A 12,006-nucleotide genomic window follows, 5' to 3' on the forward strand; every position below is an offset into this window, starting at 1 on the left:
TACTAGAAATCTAGGAATCCCTGAAAGTTAGCTAGATGGAATTTGAATAAGCATTCTCTTCCCCCTCCTGCATGCAAACACAAGTGAAACAAAGGAAGAGTTGGGTGCCCGCTTGGCTCACTCAGAATCAACTTCAAAAAATTGATCTCTTTTCACACTCTTATGGGAAGCAATTATAAAAGCACTAAGGTGTGCACTAAATGTGGCTTAGCTGAAACTCTAAGCCAAGATCCTATAACCATGGCTAGAGAGTAATTGGGTAGCAATCACAGAAACTGCATCGTAAAGAGAATAAATTTAAAATAAAAGAACCGCTCCTCCATCTCCCCCTCTCCCTGCTTGTTCTAAACCTGTTATACCAGCATTTAACGAACTGGGGTCTGTGGACCCCTGGGAGTCCCTGAGGGTACCCCAGGGGTCTGCAAGCCCCATTGATTAACTCCTTCCTCTCGGCACCTCCTGCATGCTAAAAGTCTGGTGGTGCAGTGGGGCCAAGGTATGTTCCCTGCCTGCCCCAGCTTTGCGCCGCTCCTGGAAGCGGCCAGCATGTCCCTGAGGGGCAGAGTAGGGGGCCTCCATGTGCTGCCTCCCCACCCCAAGTGCTGACTCCACAGCTCCCATTAGGGTGACTAGCTGTCTGATTTTATAGGGACAGTCCTGATTTTGGGGTCTTTTTCTTATATAGGCTCCTATTACCCTCCCCTACCCTGTGCCGATTTTTCATATTTGTTGCTGGTCACTTTAGCTCCTATTGGCCGGGAACTGTGGCCCATGGGAACTACAGGACAGTGCCTACGGGTAGGAGCAGCGTGCACGGAGACCCCTGGCCCCTCCCGCCTAGGAGCCACTGCCAAAGGGATGTGCTGGAGGCTTTCGGGAGCCACCTGAGGTAAGCACTGCCTGGCTGGAGCCCATGCCCCAGCCCAGAGCCTGCACCCCCTCCTGTGCCCCAACCCCCTGCCCTAATGTGATGAAAGCAAGTGAGGGTGGGGGAGAGCGAACGACGGAGGGAGGGGGGGATGGAGTGAGCAGGGGCAGTGCTTCAGAGAAGGGGTGGGGCAGAGGGAAGGGGGCAGGGCAAGGGCTGAGTGACTGGGCTTGGGGGACCTTGGAAATTTTAAATCAAAATGGGGGTCCCTGGGTTGCCAAAGTTTTGAGAACTGTGTTATATAACAGGATGTAGCAGCTGAGGAAACTCCTCCTAGCTTCCCAGTACCGGAAATTTAGCAACTGTTCTAAAATATCCAGTCTTCAACAAAAAAAAATACTGGGCAGAAGGGAGGTGGCATATGCTCTGACTTCTGGGACACATCTTGTATCAATGAGATGTGGGAGCTTGGTAGCTTTATGTGCCTTTTGGACTGAGATGTAAATACTGTAAGCAAACATCTAATTAGCTTCTCACTAGACTGACTCCTACTGGACTCTTCATGGATTGTTCAGACTGTAGGTGCTATAGCAGTAACTTGTGAAACATTACTGTGAGGTAAAGGTGATCTAACGTGGCTTTCTTCTTCGAGTGATTGCTCATATCCATTCCAGGTAGGTGTACGCGCCGTGCGTGCACGTCTGCCGGAAACTTTTTACCCTAGCAACTCCTGTGGGCCGGCAGGTCGCCCCCTAGAGTGGCGCCACTATGGCACTAGATATATACCCCTGCCGGCCTGCCCGCTCCTCAGTTCCTTCTTACCGCCGTGTCGGTTGCTGGAACTGTGGAGTCCGGCTTGCTGACCTCCACGTCCCTAGCTCTCCTGTTCGTCTTCGTTCTTTGATTGTAGATAGTTCTTAGTTGAGTTGCAGATAGTCCTTTAGTCTAGTAGTTAGTTAGAATCTTGTAAATAGTTATCGAACGTTCCTGCGGGTGGGCCGTTGCCCTCCCCGGCACCCAGCACCGGGCCCATGCCTGGCTCGCCGGGTTTCAAGCAGTGCTCGGAGTGCAAGAAGCCTATGCCTACGAGCGATCCCCACGACGCGTACCTTAAGTGCCTTGGGGAATCGCACATTAGCGACAAGTGCCGCATTTGCAAGGCCTTTAAGCCTCGCACTAAAAAGGAGAGACACCAAAGACTTCGCGCTCTCCTCATGGAAGCGGCCTTGTCTCCGGCACCAGCGGCGCAGTCAGCCAGTTCTACTACGGCACCGGACCGCGCCGGCACCGGCAAGACTCCCCGGCACAGACCATCTCCGGCACCGGGAACAGATCTACGTCCCTCGGCGTCTGCGACACCATCAAGGCAGGCCCGAGCGGACCGCCCGGCACCTACCTTAGCCGCGGCACTGCCTGCAGGACTGCTGTCGACTCCGGGACCAGAAGGTCCGTCGAGTCCAGCTCCACCTAGCTCCCCCGTAAGATCAGGGGTCGAGCTAAAGGTCCCATCGACGCCGGAGACCTTCGCCTCGGCCCGGGACTTAATTGCACTTACGGAGCCATCTCAGCCTCAGCCGGCACCCCCGGGACGCATAACTTCCAGGGGTAAGCCGATGCTTCGAGCGCTGTCTCCCGAGTCCCGGCACCGATCACCCCGGAGGCGCGAACGCTCACGCTCGGGGCGCCGCTTGGAGTCCCGGCACCAGTCGCCCAGACGGTACCGGTCGTACTCGCGGCACCGATCACCATCTGCACGGTCCCGGTCGGGCTCATCTCACCACCGGCACCGAGACTCCAGGAGCCGTTCGGCCCCGCGGTCGACCTCCCGGCACCGAACCGGTGGCAGGTCCCGAACCCGGTCGACCTCCCGGCACCGCGCTGGTGGTAGGTCCCGGTCTCTGCTGCCGGCCCGGCACCGCGTTCACAGAAGGTCGCGGTCCCGCTCCCGGCACCAACATCGCTCCCGCTCCTGGTCGGGATCTCGGCACAGATCATCACGCCGTTCCCGGTCCCGATCCCGGTCCCGATGTGAGTCGCGGCACCGAGCCTCGGCACCGAGGGAAGCGTCAGTCACGGCGCATAGAGCTGCATATCATCCAAGCTCGGCGCCCCCCTGGCCTTCTAGGGAGCCGTCGGTTTCCTCCCACACTGACAGTGTCTATGCCATGGCACAGGACAGGCACTCGGGCCTGTTCCAAGACCCTCCGCCACAAGAACGAGGGCCTCCACAGTAGGGGTTTTGGACCCCATGGGTATACTCTCAGGCCCAGGGTCCGCAACACATTACCCCCCCCCCCCCCGTGGCGGAGCGCAGACCACCGGAGGCGACGGCGCCTAGACCCCCTCACTCCCCGGAAACGGACGATACTCACCGGGACCCAGAGCTCCCTCCGGAAACGGAGGTGCAGCCCCTCACGGAACCCCCCGTGGACACCTTGTTGCTGGGGGTCTCTTCGTCCTCGTCTCCGGATGAGGCTGTGGCGGGCACCTCGTCCTCCAGCCCCCCCCACTGGATTTGAGGGCACACCAGAACCTCCTCCGCCGGGTGGCACAGAACCTGAACTTGCAGGCGGAGGAGGTGTCGGAAATTGAGGACCCGGTGGTGAGCATCCTTTCATCCGATGCGCCCACCAGAGTGGCACTGCCCTTCATAAAAACGATCCAGACTAATGCCACTAACATCTGGCAGTCACCGGCCTCCATCCCTCCGACAGCTCGAGGGGTGGAGCGAAAGTACATGGCCCCCTCAAAGGGCTATGAATACTTATGTTCACCCGACCCCCTGCTCGTTGGTGGTCCAGTCAGTGAACGATAGGGAGCGCCACGGGCAAGAGGCCCCAGCGCCCAAGTCGAAGGAGGCGAGGCGGATGGACCTCCTGGGCCGCAAGGTCTATTCGGCGGGGGCGCTGCAGCTCCGGGTCTCAAACCAACAGGCCCTCCTCAGCCGCTACTCTTTCAATTCCTGGGTAGCGGCAGGGAAGTTTGTGGAGCTCTTGCCCCAGGATGCACGCCAGGAATTTTCCACCATCCTGGACGAGGGCAAGAAAGTAGCAAGAACATCGCTACAGGCCTCCCTTGATGCTGCCAACTTGGCTGCTCGGACCCTAGCTTCGGGGCTTACGATGCGCCGGATTTCTTGGCTGCAGGTCTCTGGCCTTCTGCCGGAGCTCCAGCACACAATCCAGGACCTCCCCTTCGAAGGCCAGGGCCTGTTTTCGGATAAAACAGACCCTAGATTGAAGGATCTAAAAGATAACAGGGTCATCATAAGGTTGCTGGGCATGCATATGCCGGCAACACAACATAGGCCGTTCAGGCAGCAAAACCAGCAGCAGCAGCGGCGGCCATACTCTCAATTCCGCCCACGGCAGGACCTTTCAAGGCACCGAGGCAGGAACAACCGCCGCAGGCAGTCTGGTGGGCAAACGGGGCAGAACCAAGGCTCCACCAAGGCCCCTCCAGGACCTAAGCCTTCGTTTTGAAGGTGCGCCCGGGGGCGCAGTACCAGTTTCCCCTCCGGATCCTTCCCTGCAGTTTTCCAACCGCCTTTCCTTTTTCCTCCCGGCCTGGACCCAAATAATGTCGGACCGTTGCGTCTTGCATACAGTGCAGGCCGGCTATCGCCTGCAGTTTTCTTCGCCCCCACCCTCCCACCCACATTCCCCGTCCCTCTTCAGGGACCCCTCTCACGAGCAATTCCTCTGTCAGGAGGTGCACGCGCTCCTTGCCAAGGGAGCCATAGAGGCGGTTCCGGACAACGAGAAGGGCAAGGGATTTTATTCCCGTTACTTTCTAATCCCCAAATCCAAGGGCGGCCTCAGGCCCATTCTCGACCTGCGGGAACTCAACAAGTATATCGTGAAGTTGAAGTTCCGCATGGTATCCCTTGGAACCATCATCCCTTCCCTGAGACTGGTACGCCGCCCTCAATATGCAGGACGCCTACTTTCATATCTCGATTGCCCCCCAACACAGGCGTTTCCTCCGCTTCGTGGCCGACCGCCAACATTACCAATTTGCGGTCCTTCCGTTTGGCCTCTCTACGGCCCCGAGAGTCTTTACAAAATGCATGGCAGTCGTCGTCGCACATCTTCGACGTTGCCGCATCCACGTCTTCCCCTACTTGGACGACTGGCTGATCCAAGGCACGTCGGAGCTACAGGTCTGCGACCATGTTGACAGGATCAGCACCCTCTTTGCGACCTTGGGCCTCGTAATCAATGTGGACAAGTCTACTCTACTTCCCACGCAGCGGATAGAGTTTATCGGGGCCGTTCTAGATTCTACCCTGGCCAGGGCCTTGTTACCCTTGCCCAGGTTCCAGTCCTTGTCGGACATCATTCTACGTTTGCGAGCGGCCCCGATGACCTCTCTACGAACGTGCCTGGCCCTCCTAGGCAACATGGCAGCCTGCACGTTTGTAACAGCATATGCTCGACTCCGCATGAGACCTCTTCAATCATGGCTCATTGCTCAGTATCAGCCGGCCAGACAGTCGTTGGACACGGTCGTCACCGTCCCTCAGAGGGTGCTGGACTCTCTTCGATGGTGGCTGGACCAATCGGTAGTCTGTGCGGGGCTCCTGTTTCATCCGCCCCAACCTTCGGCATCCCTGACCACGGACGCCTCCGATCTGGGATGGGGGGCTCACTGCAGCACCCAGAGAACCCAGGGCTTGTGGACGCCACAAGAGATCAACCTCCATATCAACATACGGGAGTTGAGGGCGGTCCGCCTTGCTTGTCAAGCGTTTGTCCATCTCCTTCAAAGTCGTTGTGTCGCGGTCTTCACCGACAACACAACGACCATGTTTTACATCAACAAGCAGGGCGGCACCAGGTCCTCTCCACTCTGTCTCGAGGCAATACGTCTCTGGGAGTTTTGCATAGCCCATTCGATTCACCTTTCAACCTCCTATCTCCTGGGAGTGCGGAACACCCTAGCGGATCGGCTGAGCAGATCCTTCCGTTCGCACGAGTGGTCCCTCCGTCCGGACGTCGCCCTATCACTCTTCCAGAGGTGGGGTCGTCCCCGGATGGACCTCTTCGCGTCCAGGGTGAACAGGAAGTGTCGAACATTCTGCTCCTTCCAGGGTCGGGAGCCAGGGTCTCTAGCGGATGCATTCCTGATCCCATGGACAGCCCGCCTGTGTTATGCTTTCTCGCCCATCCTGCTGATTCACAGAGTTCTCATCAAGGTGCGCAGAGACAGAGCCCGGGTGATTCTCATAGCTCCAGCATGGGCCAGACAGCACTGGTATCCCATGTTGCTGGACCTCTCAGTAGCCAACCCAGTTACCCTGCCCCTTCATCGGGACCTGATCACTCAGGACCACGGCAGGCTCTGTCACCCGGACCTTCCGTCTCTTCACCTGATGGCATGGCTCCTGCGTGGTTGACAGACTCTGAGTTGTGATGTTCCACCCCAGTTCGCGAGGTTCTCATGGGCAGCAGGAAGCCTTCCACCAGAGCGACTTACACAGCTAAGTGGAAGCGTTTCTCCTGCTGGTGTTCAGAGAAAGCTCTTCGTCCTACGGAGACTCTCGTCACCACTCTTAGACTATATCTGGTCCCTTAAGACCCAGGGTCTGGCACTGTCGTCTCTCCGAGTCCACCTAGCTGCCATCTCTGCGTTTCATCCTGGAGTGGACGGCTATTCGGTCTTCTCTCACCCTATGGTGGCGAGATTCCTGAAGGGGCTGGAGCGGCTCTATCCACAAATTCGCCCTCCAGCCCCTTCATGGGACCTCAACCTGGTCCTGACTCGGCTCATGGCCCCTCCATTCGAGCCATTAGCTACTTGCTCCCTGCTCTACCTCTCGTGGAAGACCGCCTTCCATGTGGCCATTACCTCAGCTAGACGAGTGTCAGAGCTGAGGGCCCTCACGGTGGACCCATCGTATACCGTCTTCCATAAAGACAAGGTACAGCTGAGACCTCACCCTGCCTTTCTTCCCAAGGTGGTCTCAGCTTTCCATGTGAACCAAGAGATTTTCCTCCCGGTCTTTTTTCCCAAGCCCCATTCGTCCCGCAGGGAGCAGCAGCTCCACTCACTAGATGTCCGTCGAGCACTAGCATTTTATGTGGACAGGACCAAACCCTTCCGCAAGTCCCCCCCAGTTATTTGTGGCAGTAGCGGACCGGGTCAAGGGGCTACCGATTTCCTCCCAAAGATTATCTTCATGGGTTACCTCCTGCATCAGGACCTGCTAGGACCTGGCCCAAGTTCCGACGGGCCGTGTGATTGCTCACTCCACCAGAGCACAGGCGTCATCGCTGGCTTTCCTCGCCCGCGTCCCGATCCAAGAGATCTGTAGGACGGCGACCTGGTCATCGGTCCATACATTCGCTTCCCATTACGCCCTGGTCCAGCAGTCCAGAGATGATGCGGCCTTTGGTTCTGCAGTGCTCCAGGCCGCGACTTCTCACTCCGACCCCACCACCTAGGTAAGGCTTGGGAATCACCTACCTGGAATGGATATGAGCAATCACTCGAAGAAGAAAAGACGGTTACTCACCTTTGTAACTGTTGTTCTTCGAGATGTGTTGCTCATATCCATTCCACACCCGCCCTCCTTCCCCACTGTCGGAGTAGCCGGCAAGAAGGAACTGAGGAGCGGGCGGGCCGGCAGGGGTATATATCTATTGCCATAGTGGCGCCACTCTAGGGGGCGACCTGCCGGCCCACTGGAGTTGCTAGGGTAAAAAGTTTCCGGCAGACATGCACGCGCAGCGCGTACACCTACCTGGAATGGATATGAGCAACACATCTCGAAGAACAACAGTTACAAAGGTGAGTAACCGTCTTTTCTCTTATCAGTGTGAACAAAATGAGTTTTTGCTGGTGTAGGTACTTGGGCCTAAAACACTGTCCTTTGACATCTGTCTACACAGTCAAGAAAGAGTTTTTTACAGCTGGACTGAGTTAATTTCACACATGCTTTGGGAGAGCTGCTTAGGATAGAATTGTTTTTTGAATACCTCTAATGCTCGCATTTATAAATGCAACCCTGTGCCTCTGCCTCCACCCTAGTCTGCTCCTTTCCAGCTACTGGATCCACTTAAAAGAAAACTACATTAAAAGCTTTGCTGTAACATCACTATTCCTTGCAAACAATTGCGGTAGTTGCCACAAGAATATCATGCACTTGTAAATAAAAAGGGCTCAATCCATGAATGTTTAAAATATGGCCTGGATTATGGACAAGTTTGAGGAAACCCTAGATTAAGAGAAATAAAACAAGGAAGAGCAAAAGTAATGTCTTTCAGGACAGTGTCTCTCCGACATGCTGCATCAATTGTGACTCAGGAAATGGCTGCTGCTGCTCTTGCATACATGCAGATGCCTTAGAAATGCAGGAAAAGGGATAATAAAATTCTAACAGTTGGCAGTCAACAACTATTACACCCCAACTGCCACACTTGACAAGAATACACCTCCTTAGATTCAGTTGACAGAGGACTGAATGAGGTATAGAGTCCTGTGGCACCTTATAGACTAACAGACGTTTTGGAGCATGAGCTTTCGTGGGTGAATACCCACTTCGCATCCGACTCACCCACGAAAGCTCATGCTCTAAAAGGTCTGTTAGTCTATAAGGTGCCACAGGACTCTGCTGCTTTTACAGATCCAGACTAATATGGCTAGCCCTCTGATACTTATGAGGTATAGCCCCCACACTTCTAAAGATGGTCTTTCCAAGTTAAGATTGATGGAATTCACAGGGCTGATGAAGTACTGAGGTGGCTCATGACTTTTTTTTTTTAATTATACTGTAGATGATTTTTAAATGGCTTGTGCTGTAATGTAGCATATTGGTTCTGTGCATAAATGAAAAGCTTCACGCAGTTGCTGTGAATGTGATACTTAGCAGCAGGACTAAATTCACACACAAAATGTTTAACTCCCAGCTGCAAGGGCTGAAGTTCTTCCTTGCGTCTATATTTTTGTTACTCTTCACTGGCTAAATATATTATTCTGTACAATTTGCCATCAGCTCATATTTTCTGTGTTCTAGCCCCACATTTCCATTATAGGATGATTTATAACTAATAGTATGGAGATAACCTTTGTTTTTGATTTATCTCTCCCTCCCAACCAAGTTCTAAACAAATACAATTAAAACATAAAAGCAGAATAATAAAATCATACCTACAAGAGTATCATTTAAAACTATGCAAGGCTTATCTAAAAAAATAATCCAGCAATGTATAAGAAATAGCCATTAAAGTGGTCTATCAAGATATTTATAAAGTACTTAATCACAGTGGTATCTAGGTGCTAAAACAAAATTAAGGGTTGCATAACATTTTAAATGGCTGGGAACTATACAGCATACTAGTACAAATATCAACAGATAGTATGTGGATATCTTGTATGCTCATTTTAGGATATATATTTGGCCCTGTTGTCATGGGATGGCACATGTAAAGAGAGAGTTCTCAAATCCCATTGTGAAGGCTTAGAATCATTTGGGGGCAGTGAGCTTTCGTAGGTTTGAAAGCTAAACTAATTCAGATAAGTGATATTGAAACTGAAACTTTTTAAATGTGAGTAGCAAGTTCCAGAATCAGGCAACAAAAAAATGCTGTTAATAGAAATCACTGTGCATGGATGCTGCTCTTAATCACATTTGAGTCTGAACAATTTTTATGGCACTGCTGATGAAAAAAGTGCTGCTAGTATTTAATGGGCGCACACTGACCTTTTACTGGAAATACTGAGAAAGCAGCCATATAAGGAGAGTTTGTTACTGGTCCCCCGCAATCCAGTGGCATAAAAGAACAAGAGTGGCAAACCAGTGAGTTGTGTTGTCGATAGAGCTGGATGAATGAGACAGGGCTGTTATAAAACATGGCAGAATGCAGCTTCTTACAAAACATGAACAACAGCTAGAAGCCAGACCTGCCAAAATCCACATAATTATTCATGCATGGTCAGAGGAAACTAAATTAATTTTTTTTAAAGCTATTTCTAGTTTATTTTCTCTCCTAGTCCCACACTGGCTTCCACAGTTAGTCTCAAATGTAAAAAGTAATAAATATGTAGAGGTTTCAGAGTAACAGCTGTTAGTCTGTATCTGCAAAAAGAAAAGGAGTACTTGTGGCACCTTAGAGACTAACACATTTATTTCAGCATAAGCTTTTGTGGGCTACAGCCCATTTCATCGGATGCATAGAATGGAACATATAGTAAGGAGATATAGATATAGATATATATAGATATATATATATAGATATCTATATATATATATATATCTATATATAGATATATATATATCTCCTTACTATATGTTCCATTCTATATAGATAGATAGATAGAGAGAGAGAGAGAGAGAGAGAGAGAGAGAGAGAGAGAGATAGAACGTGAAAAGGTGGGAGTTGCCCAGTGCAACTATATGTTCCATTCTATGTATCCGATGAAGTGGGGTGTAGCCCACAAAAGCTTATGCTCAAATAAATGTGTTAGTCGCTAAGGAGCCACAGGTACTCCTGTTCTTTTTGTAAATATTTAGACTTCATTTGCAATCTACTCCTTACAACTCTCAGACTTTTGGGGTTGTAGCTTTTTGGATAAAATCTGGGGAAGGGAACATGTCCTTATGGTCAATACTCTCATCTCTCTGTATGGCTGTAGGGTACTGTATATAACAGGGATTGACAGCCTTTTAGAAGTGGTGGGCTGAGTCTTTCTTTATTCACTCTAATTTAAGGTTTCGTGTGTCAGTCATACATTTTAATGTTTTTAGAAGGTCTCTTTCTATAAGTCTATAATATATAACTAAACGACTGTATGTATGTATTTTGTATGTTAAGTAAAAAAGGTTTTAAAAATGTTTAAGAAGCTTCATTTAAAATTAAATTAAAAGGCAGAGCCCCCCACACCGGCAGCCAGAACCCTGGGCAGTGTGAGTGTCACTGAAAATCAGCTCACGTGCCACCTTCGGCACATGTGCCACAGGTTGCCTACCCCTGGTATGTAATATTACATCTATGCATAAAACAGCAGCTAGTAGGCCAGCTAGCTCACAAAGAGTCAATTGGCCAACCTCTGCATAAGTCATTCAAACAAAAGGCTGCTGTGTGTATAGACAGACGCATAACAGCGGTGGTTATTTAGCCGGGCTGAGTCCCCCAGTGCAGCACGGCTGTGGACTCAAGTCTTCCCTGCGGACTGCTTGGGGGCGTGTAGGGGTGAGAGAACTACACTTCCCAGCAGACTTTGCAGCGGGTTCCCCCCGTGGGGCATGCTGGGAGTCGTAGTTGGAGGTGCCTGGTGAAAGTTAATCACCAAAGCGGCGGTAGGCAGTTCCCAGAGCGGCTCGGCGTGTCTCAGGGTGGTGCCGGCTTCGGCTTTGTCACCTCCAGGGGACGCGGCGGAAGATGGATGAGGTGTGGGCGGCCGCTGGGGCTGGGGCCGGGGCCCGCGGGGTAAGCAGCTGGGGCGCTGCCCCCGGGCGGGGGACGGGGGTGATCTCCCGGCACACGAGCGCGCGCGGTTCCGTGCCTGGCTGCACTCGGCTGCTGCGCCCCGGGGGCTGCGTGCCTGGCTCGCTGGTCGCGCCCGGGCTGTGCGGCTGCGGCAGGCTCGGGTGCGCCCGGGAGCGGCTCCCGGCAGCCCAGGGGGAGGAAGCAGGATCCGCCATCGCTTTCCCGCTGCTGCCCTTTGAACTGCTTTGTGTCCGCCAGCAAAGGGGGGGGGGGGAGCGCCGACTTGCCTCCCCCTGCTCGTTGTCACGGGGCTTTACGGGCGTTTGCTGGGATAGGGATTTGTGGCTCTAACTCCCTCCAGAAGGGGGGGGGGGGAGAACAAAACCGGCTGGATCCCGCCCCTCCCCCTGGAGCTGCGAGGGGGGGGGGCTGGTCTCCCCTCGCTGCCCATTTTCCCCGTCCCCCCCACGCCCTGCCCTAGTGCTCTCCACTCGCCCCTTAGAGTCCCGGGGTTGGGGCTGCCCAGCCCCCTGGCTCCCCGCAGATGGCGGTGGGGGCGGGGTGCGCTGCCCTCCCCTTCTGTCCCCTCTCTGCACCTGCAGGGCTCTGGTGCAGGTGCAGTCTGGTTTTACTGGCGCTCTGCCCGCGCTGTATCGCCCGCAAGGAGCTGGCTTGCGCTGCCCGGGGTTGTCTTGCCTCTCTCCCCCC

The 12,006-nt window shown here is 53.2% G+C and overlaps 1 protein-coding gene and 1 long non-coding RNA gene across 3 annotated transcripts in view; one reads left to right on the forward strand and one right to left on the reverse strand.

Moving 5' to 3' along the window:
* Positions 1 to 1,343: 1,343 nt before the first annotated feature.
* LOC115657688 lies at positions 1,344 to 10,632 on the reverse strand. The gene is made up of 3 exons (XR_004002031.1): positions 10,520 to 10,632; positions 7,722 to 7,727; positions 1,344 to 1,353 (listed from the first exon to the last, which is right to left on the reverse strand). It is a non-coding gene; the product is annotated as an uncharacterized LOC115657688 (long non-coding RNA).
* Positions 10,633 to 11,174: 542 nt separating this feature from the next.
* The window catches only part of AMOT (angiomotin), a 99,658-nt gene continuing 98,826 nt past the window's right edge, over positions 11,175 to 12,006 (forward strand). Inside the window, exon 1 of one of the 2 annotated variants that reach the window (XM_030575337.1) lies at positions 11,175 to 11,259. The gene's annotated coding sequence lies outside the window, so the exon portion shown is untranslated. Of the gene's footprint in view, positions 11,299 to 12,006 lie in introns of both variants that reach the window. The other variant, XM_030575338.1, reaches the window with a different exon arrangement.

Source organism: Gopherus evgoodei, chromosome 9 (genome assembly GCF_007399415.2).
Source record: "Gopherus evgoodei ecotype Sinaloan lineage chromosome 9, rGopEvg1_v1.p, whole genome shotgun sequence".
Lineage (NCBI taxonomy): Eukaryota > Metazoa > Chordata > Testudines > Testudinidae > Gopherus > Gopherus evgoodei.